Here is a 16,521-nt window from a genome sequence, read left to right on the forward strand (position 1 = left end):
ATTTTCTGATGAAGTGAATGGCAATTCAGCATGAGCCAGAGGCATGGAGGTGGAAAATCATGGGTCATGCTCAGGCAACAGCAATGATCCAGATGAGACCGAAGAAATGAAGTCAAAAGCCAGGGTGGACAACTTACCTTTAGAAGGAAGGATAATTCAATTTAGAGAGAGATACAAAAACTTGGCTTTTCATAGCTTCAAGTTCATTGGCTCACAGGACAAGGCCATCTACTGAGAAGGGGGATGGGATTTATCTGTAGTTCACTTATTCTAAGAACTTTACTTAAGAGAGATGCCTCTCCAAGGTAACAGTTTGACATAGAAAACTAGAACCCAGATCTCTTCTGATTTTTATTCCAGTTGTTCTTTCTGGGCAAAAGTCAAAATCCCCAAAGACCTATATATACCCAAAATAATTTTCTAAGTTGTGTGCTTCTCATCAAATAAGTAACTTTGATCTCTGCACATGATAATGCAGACCAGGAAAGAAATCAGATGAACCTTCATAAACATCTTTTTTTTAGAGGGCTAAAAAGAAGATGTATTGCTTTCAACTGAAGGAAAACAACAGAAGCAGTCTGTATCAAAGAAGGATGGGGCCCTGACTGTGGCTCCAGAGACTGTCGCAGCTCTGAGCCGTCCCTTTTTCTTTATTACCACACTGTTTTTGTGGGAATGGCACTCAACTATCCTGGTATAGCCAGAAAAGGGAACTCTGGGTCTGCTACTCTTGTGGACCCTGAAATGAGTGGTTCTAATCAATGTCATAGTTTCGGTTAATTTCATGGGTTTTGCAGTGCTGAAAGTTAGACATTCAGAAATGTCTGTTTTTTCAAGCCATTTGGTCATCCAAGAATGGGGTGGGAACATTAGTAATTGTTGGAAGTTAGGCAGCATGGCAAGTTGGGGTTGGCAGATGTCAGTCTCAAGTGTAAATGAAATGTTATATCTTTGGCATCACACAAGAGTACAGAAGAGAACAAGTAGTTAAGATAGTAAAGAAACAAGTTTAGGCAGACAACATATCTTATTCTTTATCTCTGGCAGAAGTTCTCAATAGTAAAGTTACATGTTTTCTTAAGTGTACCACTTTCATGATAAACTCTACAGACAGATGTTTAGCTCTTACTAATTAGAATCTAGGAACAGTATATGAGGAAATTTTCAATCTACTTTTATAGGCTTAAGAACTATTTGAATCTATAAGTGAACTGATTGGGATCAGGAACAAGAGGGTTTACAACCTTTGGCATTTAATAATGGCAAGTGCCAAACTTTTCCCTGTGTACCTATGGGTGTGCTATGAGACTAAATCTATCCTGAGAGAACCCTTTGGCCAGCATATGAATTAAGCTTCTGGGAGTGAGCTTCTGTGATTCTAAGGGAGCTGAGACTCTTCACAATAGGGGATGCTTTAGCCTTGTGAGATTTCTCAGCCAGAATTTCAGTTATGAGATTTAGTTTCAGAGACAGAGCTCAACATCCAGGACAGGAGATGACTGATTCTGCACTTTTGTTACAATTGATTGAAAGGAAGCTACACTTTGTGCATAATGCATGTCTAAAATCTGTTGACATATTTCATGAATTTTATAGGCTATGGGACAGTTAGCATGAACAAAACACTTATGGGAAGTACCAAAAGAAATTTTGGTTCACTCATTAGTGGGTCACCTAATTTTTTTTTTTAATCTTGTGCATCTCACCAGCTTTTATCTTATTCATTTGTTATAGTACTAACCTACATGATAGGTTATTTCTTCTGCTAGACTATAAATTCCTGATTTCTTACTCAACTTCATATACCTTCTAATGTCTGACACATAAAAAGCATTTAACCCATACTCAGTAATGAGATGATGTATAAGGTTGGCACCATGTTCTAAGATCTCTCTTAGTTATTTCAAATTGTTTTTCAAATTTGCATCCCAACTGTAAATTTCTCTAGTCTATAATTTTATATTTTTATTACTTCAATCCAGTGTTTTCTTATCTGGTCTACTTCCTCTTTTTCAGTGGCTCTAGTTTTGGCTCCACATAGGAAACACCCGAGGACTTAAAAAAATATTGCTGCTTAGCGTGTCCCACCCTCAGAGATTTGTATTTAATTATCCTGGAGATGGCTTGAGCACACTAAAATCATACCACAATTTAAAAATCCCTCTAGATAATTCTAAGGAGGAGTAAAGGTTGAAAGTCTTTTAACCTATCACCTGATGTAAGAGATATTTGAGAGGGATAGTGGTTGGAACTTGGGGAGTAGTCCTGTGCTTGGCATGAGAAAGAGGGATGTGGTCTAGGTTTTGGACTTGTGCAATGAATGGATGAAGGTGCATTGGCTGAAACAGCAAAAGTAGACATTGTATTTGGGAGAGAAAATTAAATATGAAAATTTGAGCAACCCATGAGACTCTGTTTGGAGGTGAAAATTATTAGTGAATATTAGCCTTAACCAAAACAGAATAGAGATTTATTCTTCTCTATAGCTAAAAATATAAAAGAATTACTGCCAGGTACTTACCAACTTTTACTTAAATATTTCTTGCTTTGATGGTTAGATGAAAAGGCTTGCCTGACCAAGGAAAGTCCTAAATTCCACCTGTTGTCCCTGTGCTTTGGGTGGGTCTAGGTAACCTCTGCGTATTTTACAATAATAAACAGCACCCATCTTGGGCATTCAGAACCATTATCTAATAGTTAGTGTTGCTAGACTTCTGATGACATGGATTCTGCCATCGCAGGAGAGTATTAAGACCAGAGACACTAAACCACCATTTAGAGTCTTTGCTCCCATTTCCTGTTTGGGTAACAGGAAATGTTTCTCTCTTTTTCTCCGCCCCCCACCCCCATCTATACTTTGTTATACTAAAATAAATTCTTGCTAAAACTTCAAAAATATTTCTTGCTATGGAGAATGAAATATTCATTTTATCTTTGTATAGCAAAAATAGTTCAGAGGTTCTTCTTTATACTGACCCTAAATCTGCCTTGCTCTGATGATCTTGCATCTGATGATACTCTGTCTACCTTGGAGCTATTTGTAACAAATCCACTTTCTCTTCCATGCAAAGACCTAAAGCCTCAGGAGAAACTTACACTCAACTGTTGTCTTCCTTGAATCCAAAGTTACCAGGTCCTCATTTAATATGCTTGCAATAACCATCCTTTCTGACATTTTTTTTTTTGCCAAATCAGTTAAACATAAATGCTAATTTAGTACCTTAAACTGTATTAATTAAGGAAATAAGCGTTTGTTGATCGGCATGTCTTCATTTAGTAACATTAAATATCCTAACTTAAACTTTATTTACCATGTTTAAGATGTAATGTTCTTCTCTGGAATAATGGTTTTCTTTCTATAATCTATTATATGTGTGTGTGTGTATATAGTTTTTTGAGGGGGTGGGACTGGGGTTTGAACTCAGGGCTTTGCACTTGCAAAGCAGGCAGTCTACTGCTAGAGTCACACCTCCAGTCCATTTTTCTTTGTTTGTTTTAGAGACAGGGTCTTGTGAACTGTTTGCCTGGGCTGGTCTTAAACTGTGATCCTCCTGACCTTAGTCTCTTAAGTAGCTAGGATTACAGGCTTGAACCACTGGCGCCTGGCTATATTCCATTAGATTTTTAAAAATACTAGATTTAAAAATGGACAATTTATCAGGATGAGACTCTGCCTCAACCCCCCCAATGTAAAACCACATTACATCTTATTGAATTAAAGATGCTTATAATTGTTTTTAAGAATTATCTCAATGTGGATTATCTCAATGTGAAACAAATACTTTTTTGTTTTAAGAGTGAAGATCATGGCCATTTAAAAGTCTGTAAAGTTAAATAACAATATAGTCATACAAACAACCATACAAGCCATCTAGAAGGAGACTTGCTATTTCTCTTGTAGAAGATTTACTCTTCAAGAAAACTGAAATGGCATTTAGTTTCCCACTGCTTTTATTTCCAGAAGGTATGCACATATTTGCATAACTGATCTCCCCTTTCTTCCCTTGAAAATTATTTTCAACTCAGAATTTGTTGTTTAGATCATGATTCATATTCAGAGGAGAATTAAAGACTCTTGCTTTAGGTTCTTGGCAGAGCCTGGATGTGTTTCCATATATAGCTGGAGAAACCTTTGTGCCCATTCTGGCCAGAGAGGATGCTATTAAAAGTTCATTCTTGTGTTCTTTTTTTTCAAAGAGTAGCAATGGACACTATGAATTTGTGTTGGAAGAACTAAGCATTGATCCAGCCTAGAGGACAGCCCAAGTGTCCTGAGAACCTTTCCTAGGTGACCCTGATCACTCCTGTAATAACATTTACATGTCCATCTGTGTGTGGGGGTAGTTGTTCATTCCTTCCCAGCCTGCTTCCTACTCATGGCCTCAGGAAGCCCCATGTAGAGAGGTGAATCATAGCAGTGCCTAATTTCCTGAGTCATGGCCAGACGCTCCTCAGTTACTCTCTGAGGATGGGATCTGTTTAACTCAGAGTTCCCTTTCTGGGAGGGCATTTGGAATTTTGGATGGTGGCCTGGAATTTTGGAGAGCGGAGTTCTCTAGGGAAAAGTTGTGCTGGTAGCAGTCAGCTTAGGAAGTTTATGCTGTCTGCCCTTTGCTAAGGGTCATATAGTGTAGTAAATGCTCTTTGGGAAAATGAGATGTCCAGGAGACTCTCAGTTCTGACTTTACGTGTACTGTGACCTTTAGGCATCAGAAGTGGGAAGCAGCTCTCCTGTGCCTTTCTTTCCTTCTCTGTCTACTGTACTTCTTTCAAGCTCATCTCCAAGTAAGGGTAAGCTAGATCTGGGCTTGAATCTTAAACCTTCCTCAAGGTGTAGAACTTTGGTCAATTAATTTCCTTCTTTGGACTTATTTTTCTAATGTGTAAAATGGGGTTGACAAAGCCTATTGCACATGATTTTAGGTGGGGATTAAATAAGATTAGGTGGGTTAATGTATATGGGGGTTAGCAGATTTTTGCAGGAAAACAAGTGTTTTTATTCAAAACAGCACGGACTTTGGAACCATCCACATTTTGGTTCTATCCTGATCCTGATGTCTATCTTAAGATGCCCAGGCATTTGTGTTCTATAATCTTTGGCTTCATCCTCTGTAAAACTACATCCTCCTCAGAAACAGTTTTAAGATTAAAACACACTGTCTTGTCCTTCTTGGGCAGCAATTAGAAGGTATTCAAGAAATATTAGCTTGTCTTCTCCAAAGGCTTTTCCCAAGCCTCCCTCCACCCCACCTCTTCCTCACACACATGCTTCTTTTCTTGCCCTTTCAGTTTTATTGTTTTTGTTTGTAACCTCACTACATAACTTCTTTCACTTTGTTTCTCACTGTATGTCTCTTTTCCACTTGATGGTCTTCATCCTGTTCACCTCTGCATTTCCACAGGATTTGAATGTCCAACCAAATTCCTTTATTCCCAGCCACCTGGGGAAAAAATTCTCCTTTCCTCCTAGTTCCCTTCATTTTGAATTTCATGTTAGTTCAGGCTTAATTTTTTAACTTCTGCTGCCCAACCCAAATAGTGTACAATAAGTTACTGGAGAAGCGAATAGGTTTATGCTCAATGTAATACATGTTATATTTGGTATATACTTTAAAGTCCAGCCTCTATGGTTGCTCTACAAAGTTGCAGGAGAGCAGCTAGAATAAAGATATATCAGTGGTAGAGTGCTTACATAGCATCCCCAGCACCACAAAAGAAAAAAATATATATAGATATATAATCTAGTGATTTCTAAATCCAAAGAATTTAACTACCTAAAGACCTTTATCTTAATTTAATATTTATTTCATAAAGTTCACACCACAAAATGTAAGTCTTCCTCCCATTCCAGCTCTAATTCCCATTTTCCCAAAATAATCCCCATTAACACTTTCCTCATATCATTCCAAAATCATTGCATATAAATAAATATGACCAGACAATCAAAAATGAAAAACCTGGGACCAAACTTCCTCCCTATTCTGCATCATGCTTTATATTATCTATTATTTATGTATGTATTTATTTAGTGGTACTGGGGTTTGAACTCAGGGCCCCACGTTTCCTAGGCAGGCACTCTACCACTTGATCCATTCCACCAGCCTTGGTTTACTTCTGTTTGTTTTGGATATTTCCAAGATAGGGTCTCATGAACTATTTGCCAGAGTCTGGCTTTAAAAAAAAAAAATTATATAGAGGGGCTAAGAGTGTAACTCAGTAGTAGAGCCTAGCATTGTAAGGCCCTGGGTTCAATCCCCAGCACTATAAAAAACTATCTAACTATGGAAAACCAATGGGCATAGTATTCCTTTAAATCAAATTAAGCCTTTAAACATTGTAAAATGAATCACAATCCCAAACATGGATATTTTGGGTATAATATACCTTATTCAAAGCTCAAAACCACATAGTTGTATATTGATTTAGTCATCATTTAAAAATAGTTTAGCAATTTATAGAAGAGAAGTATTTGAGAGCATATTCAAAAGTCAGGTTTTCTTCAAGAGCACAAAAAGATCAGGGGCATTTCAGAAATGATAAAGGTGTTTTTTTTGAGGAAAGTAAGAATTTATTTTTATTTTTATTATCATATTATTTTTGTAGTGAGGGTATATTGGAGATTTACAAAAGTGCTTACAATATATCTTTGTCAAACTCACCCCCTCCCCCACAGAAATGATAAACTTAACACAGTGTCACATTTTATTTGCCTTTGGAGGATCATCCATTGCTTCGTGGTGTCAAGAGTGTTATATAAGTGGATATGAGAGTTCATAATACTGTTATTCATTCCTTTTTCTTCTCTTTATTTACATCCTGCTCAATTTGGGTGAGATTCCTGATATGCTGAGTCCAGGACCTGAATACTTTTAAATGTTGACTGGAATGACAGATCATGAGATTTTAGTAAAACTTTGGGCATTTTCTCAATGACCTGCAACATAGCTTGTACCTTTGTTCCAGATTCCAGTATATGCTGCCCCCGAGACACTACTAGAACATAGAGAACCATTCCACACCCTCCTGTAATGCATAGGAATCACTGGAAAGTTATACTTTTGAAGAAAAGGTAGAGAGGGATTATCACTATACAAATATTAACACTTCTGGGTTGTTTTCTGATGCCAGACCCTAAAATACATTTAAAGACAGATGCAGTAGAGCACGCCTATAGTGTCAGCTACTCAGCAGGCAGAAGCAGGAGAATTGCTTGAACTCAGGAGTTTGAGACCAGCCTGGGAAACATAGTGAGGCCATGTCTCAAAAATGAAACAAAAATGACAGCAACAAGAACCATTTGGACCTCTGTTGGTTTTCTAATTGGGCGAGGAATATTGAAAACCTTTCTCTTTGCTAGATCTTCAGACTTTGGTTTGAGAAACGCACTTTGACTTCAACAATGTAAGCTGAGATATGTAGAGATAAAATGATGGGAGCACAGCTGATACTTCATTTTAGCTAAAGGATAGGAAGTGAATCATTTTTCCTATTGGGTGACTTCATGAGTGTTCCTTCTAGAGGCAGAGGTGGCTTTCGGTTACTAGACAAAAAATGCCTATGTGAAAACACTTGAAAGATATTCATATATATGTTAATCATATATGGTATTCTAAATCCAGTTTGCCAAGTTAGAGTCCCATATTCTAATGAGGTTGCTAATTTTATTCTACATCAACGATATTCAACTGTAGAAAAAGCTGCTTCATTATTGTAGCTTTCTTAGCATAAAGGGCAAATAAAAGCCAAAAAAACCAAAAGCCCAAAAAACAAAGAAACAAACAAAAAACTAAACCAAAAACCAAGGAACCAGTTTACAAATCAATGACCTAAATAAATGTGTTATGCAATACTAATAGGTTCTTTTTTGAGAAATACAACTTTTACCTGAAGTTAGAGGTAGGCAAAGGTTTTAACTACTTGACTACATTCCTCTACCAGGTTACACTGAAATCAAGACCTGACCCAAATTCCACCATAAGCACAGATTGTTTTAAAAGCTATTTTTAGGTAAGCACTTATTAGACAGCTTGTTTTATAAACTTAAATAAGTCTCAAGTGATTAGGGAAGAAATATTTTGTTCACACATTGCATGAAAGATTTACTCAGAGCAGATAAGACAGTATTTTAGGGGCAGCATTTGGTTAACTCTGCCATAACCTTTCAATCCTATGGCTGCACATAGGACTGTTTGGGGATCAGCGTTGCACCCCATAGTAGAGTCAAAGCATCCTGTGCATTTCCATGTAAGGCAAGGGAATGTCTCTTTAATGTTTTTTAACCAATTTGTCTATCTTGAATACTACTAATTTTGCTACTGGCAGCCCAATTTTAACATTCATTTTTCTAATAATAAGCCATTATTTTCACCAAGAAAAACTCATTTCTTTTTTGAAAGGCATGACAGCGGATTTGAACTTTAGCACTCTACCACTTGAGCTATATTCTAGCACTTCTTTTGCTTTAGTTATTTTTCAGATAAGGTCTTCTGTTTTTGTCCTGGCCAGACCCAATCCTTTTGTCCATGCCATCCACATAATTGGGATAACAGACTTAAGCACCACACCTAGTTTATTTGTTGACATGGTATCTCAGGGCTGACCTTAAGCTATGATTCTCCTGATCTCTACATCCTAGTACCTGGGTTTAGAGGAATGAGCCACCTCACCAGGCCCTTAGAAAAAAACATTTCTAACACTCATTATGCTAAGTACACTCATTATGCTAAGTAGAAGGCCTCTAGTCATGACTCTAGATAAATAAAGTTGAAGTATTGTAGTAGCCACTTATGTGTGGCCTTTCTGATTAAATGTTAGCGGACTCTCTGTGGAGTGTGCATGCCCAGTAAGGTTTGCTGAAATATTATAATATAGATTCATAATGTTGAAGCATTTCATTGTGAACCACAGATATGACATAGATGTAAAGAAGAAGCAACAAGCAAATAAAAGTGAATATCTTATTTATGTCTTAGTGAAGATACATAGGTCCTATTTGATTTTTTTAATTTATATTTTTATGGTTTAACACTCAGTATTTGTTTAGCTATGCTGCTAAACAGCTTCACCAAATAAGAATCCAGTGTCTCATGGTGCTTTATTTAATTCAGTAAATATTTAGTCAGTACCTACTGTGTTCAGGGAATTCAGAGATGAAAGAGCACAGTTTTTGCTCTCAGTCCACTTTTACTAATAGAGGTCAGGTCACCATAATAGGAAGCAATTGCTGTACAACTGTTGCTGCACAACTTTGCATGTGAGTGGCAGCCCTGAGGTAGTGATCTGGAAGGAAGCAACACGGTGGCTGAGCAGAGCTGCTTGTTTCCTCCTAGAGTAACGTGGAACACGACCTCATATTGTAGGAATTAAGAGTTGGGTGAACTTAACGCAGAGAAACTAAAGCAGATACCTTAAAGCAACTGAGGCCAATAGGAAAAGGGGAACAGGTACTAGAGAAAAGGTTAGATCAAAAAGAATTAACCTAGAAGGTAACACCCACGCACAGGAAATCAATGTGAGTCAATGCCCTGTATAGCTATCCTTATCTCAACCAGCAAAACCCCTTGTTCCTTCCTATTAATGCTTATACTCTCTCTACAACAAAATTAGAGATAAGGGCAAAATAGTTTCTGCTGGGTATTGAGGAGGGGGAGTGGGAGGGGGCGGAGTGGGTGGTAAGGGAGGGGGTGGGGGCAGGGGGGAGAAATGAACCAAGCCTTGTATGCACATATGAATAATAAAAGAAAAATGAAAAAAAAAAAAGAGTTGGGTGAAGGAGCATTTGTTTAAAATGAGATTGTTTAAAATGAGCTCGTCCCTAGCAGCCAACATACCATTTAGAGTTCCAGAGATCCTGAATTCTCATTTTGGCTGTTTGCCCTAAGTAGCTTGAAGTTAGGTTAGAACAGCCCCACCATCCAAATGAGATTGAGTTGTTTAATTTTGAGCTCAAGAGGGGATTTAGCCTTCATATAATCTGCTTTTTAAAAAATGTTTGGAAATGAATTCACCTGATTTAAGCAGATCTCAAGAATTAATCAGTAAAAGAAGTGTCAACAATGCAAAAATAAAGTAGCAGGATTTGAATATAAGCAATTGCATTTTACAGGACACCAAGTCTAAATCTTATCTCCTATCCATATTTAAATGAGGAATGAATCCATGCAGAATTTGCATGTCAAGCATGGGAAAAAAAAGAATCCCAAAACACTCTTTCCAAGAACTCTGTGGATAAAAGGAGGTTTTTACCAAAGTCAAAATTTTACTTTCCAGAAGAGGATTGAAAAAAAAAAAGAAAAAGTCCAGGTGAAAGTGACAGCAGAACGTGCAGTTCCCAAGTACTGGTGCTGGTAGCTGAGCAGGTGGTGGTGGAGTCTTTCTTCACAGCATTTACTTCTTTTGCAGAGGTGGCTGGCCAAGCCTTTGTACCAGTGTCAGACAGCCTAATGATGATTTGAGGCCCAGCAACACTCATTTCCCTGAGGCGCTGGAATCTTATTTGTGTCTGAGGAGGCCTGCCTTCTCTTCCATCTCAAAGCTCCAACTCAAGTGTCAAGAGGGGTTTGGTCATGGGGAGCCTGGGACGCAGTGAGTGGTCATTCTTTTATCAGGGACACTTCCTTAGGTATCTTAGTTGTGATTTCTAGAAATAGCATTAAGATTTTTCAGAGGACAATGAGAGGAATGGCTAACTTAGCATCAGGCGGTATGCCAACTTTAGTTACTACAGCTGAGAGCCCTGGTAGGCATAGGTATAGGTCTGTGGCTTTTTGTGGTTACATCACTGTTGTGACTTGGGGATATTGAAACATCCTTTGTCCTAAGCATTACATCCTGGAAGCAAACACTGCCTAATTCTCCTCTATATCTTATTCAGTAGCAGCATTAAGATAACATTATCTCGACTACGTAGACATTGTTTATGGATGAAAAGTAATTGTTCTATTCCTGTTTCATAGGTAATAATGATCTTTTTTGTCATTTCCAAAAATGAATAGTTTGGTGTCTCAGGTGAAATACTTTTAAGAACTGGGAAAATATGTAAGTTATCCTAACTTTTTAGTTTTCTAGTTCCTAGGCAGTTTGGATAGTCCACAGTGGATAAAATCAGGCTTTGGACTCAAAATCTCTGGATTCAACAGTGCTTCTGTTGCTTGTTAACTATAAACATGGGTTAACTACCTAATGTTATCTAAGGCTCAGTCTCTTATTTATAAAACAGGTATACGGAAAGAACCTACCTTTTAGGGTTGTGAGGAATAAGTGAAATAACCCATGCAGTGCACTCATATTATATGGCACACAGCTAGGACTCAGTACATCTTGCCATAAAGATAACCATGGTCACCACTAGCTCCAACGATCCATAGACCATGCCAGGGAAATTGTTAAGTGCACTGGATTTTACAGAAGGACAATTCAATATGTATCCTAGATATTCCCCCAAAATAAGAGTAAAGAGGAAATCAAGGGGGTCAGTGCCCAGGGAAATAACTTATTCTAAAAAGTCATCATCTGTCCAATTAAATAATGAGCAAAAAGCCAGTCAGTTATCCTAGACAGTTATAAAGAAGATATCTATTTATCTATCTATGTACAAAGAAATATAGCTTATAATATACATATGAGACAAATAAGCATATGAAAAGTTTCTTAATATTATTGTTGTTAGGGAAGTGCAAACAAAAACAACAATGAGATACCACTAGACATCTATTAGAATGGCAAAAATACCAAACCAAAAAGTCCTAAACTACCACACCAATACCAATTCATGACAAGATTGCAGAACGGGAATTCTCATTCTTTGTTGGTGAGAATGAAAAATATAGTCACTTTGGAAGATAGCTTAGAGGTTTCTTACTAAGCTGAAGATAGTCTTGTACAATTAAGCAATTATGCTTTTAGGTATTTACCAAATTAATTTGAAAATTTACATCCACATAAAAACTTGTGAATGTTTAGAGAAGTTTTATTCATAATCACCAAAACTGGAATCAACCCAGGTGTTTTTCAACGGGTGAGTAATCTCTTGTACATCCATATAATAAAATATTCAATGATAAAAATAAATGAACTATCAAGTCACAAAAAGACATGAATGAGTCTTTTAAAAAAATTTTTTTATTGTTTTTACATTTACTCACATGTGTATACATTGTTTGGGCCACTTCTCTGTCCCTCTGCCCCCTTCTTCCAGGCAGAACCTGTTCCACCCTCTTGTTCTCTGATTTTGTTGAAGAGAAAAACATAAGAGATAAGAAAGGCATAGTGTTTTTGCTAGTTTGAGATAAAGATAGCTATACAGAGATTCCTAGCATTGTTCCCATGCACATGTGTATTACAACCCACATTGGTTCATCTCTACCAGACCTCTTCTTAAATGCATGTTGCTAAGTGAAAATCTAAATACTGTATGATTCTAATTCTTTTTTTATTATATTACTCTAATAGTTTTATTATCTTTTGAATTAACATACATTAATAATATGAGGGGGCTTCATTGTGTAAATTCTATATATGAGTACAGTATACTTTGAACAAGTTCACCCCTTCCATTATATTCCCATTTCCTCTCCTCTTCTTCCCCTTTAAAACAGTGTTTGGTGGGATTCATTATGCTGTCTGGATTCTAATTCTAATTCTGGAAAAGGTAAAACTATAGTGGCAGTAAAACTATCATTGGTTGGTGGGGACACAAGGACAGAGTTGAATACATGAAGGACAAGATTTTTTTTAGGTGATGAAATGATAACATACATATGTTAAAATCTGTGTAACTATAGCACTGAGTGAACCTTAATGTTTGTGAATGTAAAAAATCATTTGGGAGGTTCAGGGGTTGGAGGGTTGAGTGCAGAAAGTGTTAAAGTAATACGACTGTGTCACCCATGTGCGAGACAATCTTCTGAAGGGAATGAGAGAAAAAGGTGCCTTTTTTCTTAGAAAGGAGTGGAGTCCATATGCTAAGGCAAAAGAAGAAACTGTGTTCTAAGCCCTATATACTAGTTGGAAAAATTGTTTCTTACATGGATATGGGTTAATAGTTTTGCTCTACTATGTATGTATAGTATATATGTTATATGTATATGAACAATTCAGTAAATAAACAGTGGATGCTGGGAGCTAAGTTTCTCACTGTTGGAATAAGCATTTACAGATAACCCAGGGGAAAGGTCTAGAATGATCCACTTGGTTGAGAATTGGAGACATCTGTGTCACCCATTTAGCTTAATATAGCTAGAGATGGATATGTTTGGAAATATTTATAGAAAAATGTCTGTACATGGGTTATTACATATGCATACATTTGCTTGCTCTGTCTGCTGAGAGAGCCTAGAAATGATGAAAATCCTAGAGCAATAAGCACACCCAGTGTTCAGGGCTTGGTTTTCAGGAATGGATGATCCTAGGACTGAGCAGGAAATATACCAGATGGGTCTGTATGTCTTGTAGTGCCCACAAGTAGGGAAGTACTCTAAATATAAAAAAGCCAAACAACAACAAAATAAATCAACAGTGATCTGGACTATGTCAAAGACACTTAGAGGCCAGTTGTAAGAGTGCCCAATGGCTAAATTAGAACTGTTTGGGCAACAAAATAAAGTAGTATTTATTAAAATAAATAAAGTACATTATGACCTCAAATATAAAATAAATGTCCATAAGACCATACTGATATAAGAGTGCAGTATGGAAAGGGGGTAAAAGCAGCTTTATAGTGGAGAAAACCAATGAAAAGTAAACAGGTGATTAAGGCCAACATCAACAATGGTAAATCATTTGATATAATGTGAGAAAAACGGCACTTTGCCTCTGTTGTCTTCCTCTCAAAACCCATAATCATAGTTTGATCATGTGAAAAATATCAGGTGAAATCTAATTGAGGGACATTCTTCAAAATACTTCACTAGTGCGTCTCAAAATTACCAGGGTTGTCAAAAATAAGGAAGCTGAGAAATTATCACAGCCTTGAGGAGCCGAAGGAGACATGTCAACTAACTAGTGTGGTATCCTAGACAGACTTTGGGAGCAGAAAGAGGACATTAGGTAAAAAACTAAGGAAATTTGAACAAAGTATGAATTTCAGTTAATGTAATTATCAGTAATGGCACATTAACTGTGATAAAGAGACCATATATATAAATTTTAATAGGGGAAATTGTGAGGGATATGGAAAATACAATCTTCAGAATTTTTCTGTAATCTAAAGCTGTTGTAAAAATTAAAGTTCATTATGAAAATAATGGACTAGTTAAAAGATAATTTTAAAAAGTTAAGGCAAGCATGGTTGGTCATGGCTGTAATCCAAGATAAGCAGGAGGTAGAGATTGGGAAGATGGCAGTTTGAGGCCAGCCCAGGTAAAAAAAATCAGCAAGCTCCTATCTCAAGAAACAAGCTGGACATGGTGGTGTAATCTGTAATCCCAGCTATTTGGGAAGTAGAGGCAGGAGTATCTTTGAGTTCAAGGCTCACCTGTCTTGAAAACAAAACCCAAAGTGGCTGGAGAAGTATAGCTTAGGTGGGAGAGTGCTAGCCTAGCATGCATGAGGCCCTGAGTTTAATCCCCAGTACTCCAGTACTGCCAAAAAAAGTAAAAATCAGACCCACATACAGATATAAAAATGTTTATAGTGTTAAAGATTTTTGCTTAACTCATAAGTAAGAAGCAAGGTAGGTTCTGTAACCTGTTTAAAGAACCCAAAGATCAGTCACATTTCTAGATGAAGAATATTCCATGTGTGTACACAGAGATCAAACTACCCACTTTTACTGTGAGGATGGCAAGTGAACAGAACCTTCACTGTACAGGACAGAATGATTTTATAATGCAATTATCTACAATAATATCACAGGATTAGAATCAGATACTTAGAGGTGGCTTTCTATGTGTAGTTTTCTACTGAAGCACAAAAATTTACCTGTGTATCATTTGCTGTAATGATATTTCAACATAACTAAAACACTGATCTTGGAAGTTCTACCTTCTTGCTGATTGAAATGTTCCTTTTGTTTTTGAAATCTTCATTCATTGACTTGCGCTATGACTGTCATTAGTTCTGACTTGAAATATCTTGGCTCCCTGTCTTCCTGGAACATGGTAAGATTGCATTTTGTACCTCTTCTGAACTTAAGCATGGCCATGTCATTTGTAATGATCAGTGAACTAAGAGGGGATATTGACTCATACTCCTTCCAGGAGGAAACCTCAAGGACTTGTGGGATTTCTCTCATTTTCTTTTCTTATCTTCATGAGTGAGGAAATATGTATCCTGATCATATTTTTTCATGCTCAATTGTCTGACTGACTGTGGAGAGCAGATCTCCCTTTAAGATCTGTGTTGGACTTGTAACATGAATGAGAAATAAATTTTGTTGTGCTTAGCCAATGACAAGTTGTTAAGTCAGATTGCTTGAGTTTGAATCCTGTCTACACAGGGCAAGTCCGTTAGCCTCTTTGTGCTTTGATTTCCTTCTCTGAAAGGTGAGGATAACAATTATGCTTCTGACCCTGGTACCATCACAAAAAAAAAGGTAATGCTTCTGCTATAGGCTCATGGTAGGATTAAATAAGTTAACGTGTGTCATCCCTTGGTACACAGTCAGTAACAATTGGGTCCTTGTCTCTCTGTTGGACTTTTTGACTCTTAGCTCAAACTTTGTCAGTGGTCCTTCATATTATAGTTTTGAAAATAATGTTGTAAGTGCAATGCTGTCCAAAATAGTACAGCTATTCCTACAGGGTAGTGTCAGAGGGACAACTGTTTCACACGCTGTCTCAGAATGCTCCCTGGAGGACCTGCTTGTATCATCTTTCTCTCTAGTGCTTTTGAAGTTGAGTGGTTTGTGAAACATCAGGAAACTGGACACTACAGTGTCATATGAGAAGCTAAATCAGACAGAGGGCAGAGCTCCTAGGCAGACTGAGTTTTCTTTCTTGAAATTATAAAGTGTTACTATTTTTCTAGCTTCTAAAATAGACTCCTTGTCTTGTCTTTATTATTAACCAAATAGATGCTTCATTTTATTATAATACTTTGCTAAATGAAATAATTGAAATTAGTGGAACAATTGTAAAATAGAGAAAGTGTACAATAAAATAGGAAAAAAGTACTAATCTTACTCATGTTGGGTTTATGCTTACTGAAATTATCATACTTCTTACAGTGTCTAGTGTAAAAAGATACACCTGCTGAAGTCATGCCCTCTAGAAGATGAGTTGGCATATTTTCTATAAATTTGTTGCAACTGTTTTCCAAAAGTGGGCAAATATCCTGCATTATTTGCAAGCCAATTTAATTTTTTTTGCAAACCAAAATACAAGTCTTTCATATTTTGATTTATGAACAACTAAATTTCCCAGTCCAATGAGAAAGGATATGGAGATGAAATCAAAGTTATAGTTATGGATTTGGCTTATATTGAATGATAGCAAACCATTCAGGTTTCAAGTTGTTGTGTGTTAATTATAATGGCATGGGACCTATGAATAGAAAAATAAGAGGTACCTTTGTTAATTGGGA

The 16,521-nt window shown here is 36.9% G+C and overlaps 1 protein-coding gene across 1 annotated transcript in view; it reads left to right on the top strand.

Moving 5' to 3' along the window:
• The window catches only part of Plcl1 (phospholipase C like 1 (inactive)), a 330,442-nt gene that overhangs the window by 109,680 nt on the left and 204,241 nt on the right, over positions 1 to 16,521 (top strand). The window lies entirely within an intron of this gene.

This window comes from Castor canadensis, chromosome 4 (assembly GCF_047511655.1).
Source record: "Castor canadensis chromosome 4, mCasCan1.hap1v2, whole genome shotgun sequence".
Lineage (NCBI taxonomy): Eukaryota > Metazoa > Chordata > Mammalia > Rodentia > Castoridae > Castor > Castor canadensis.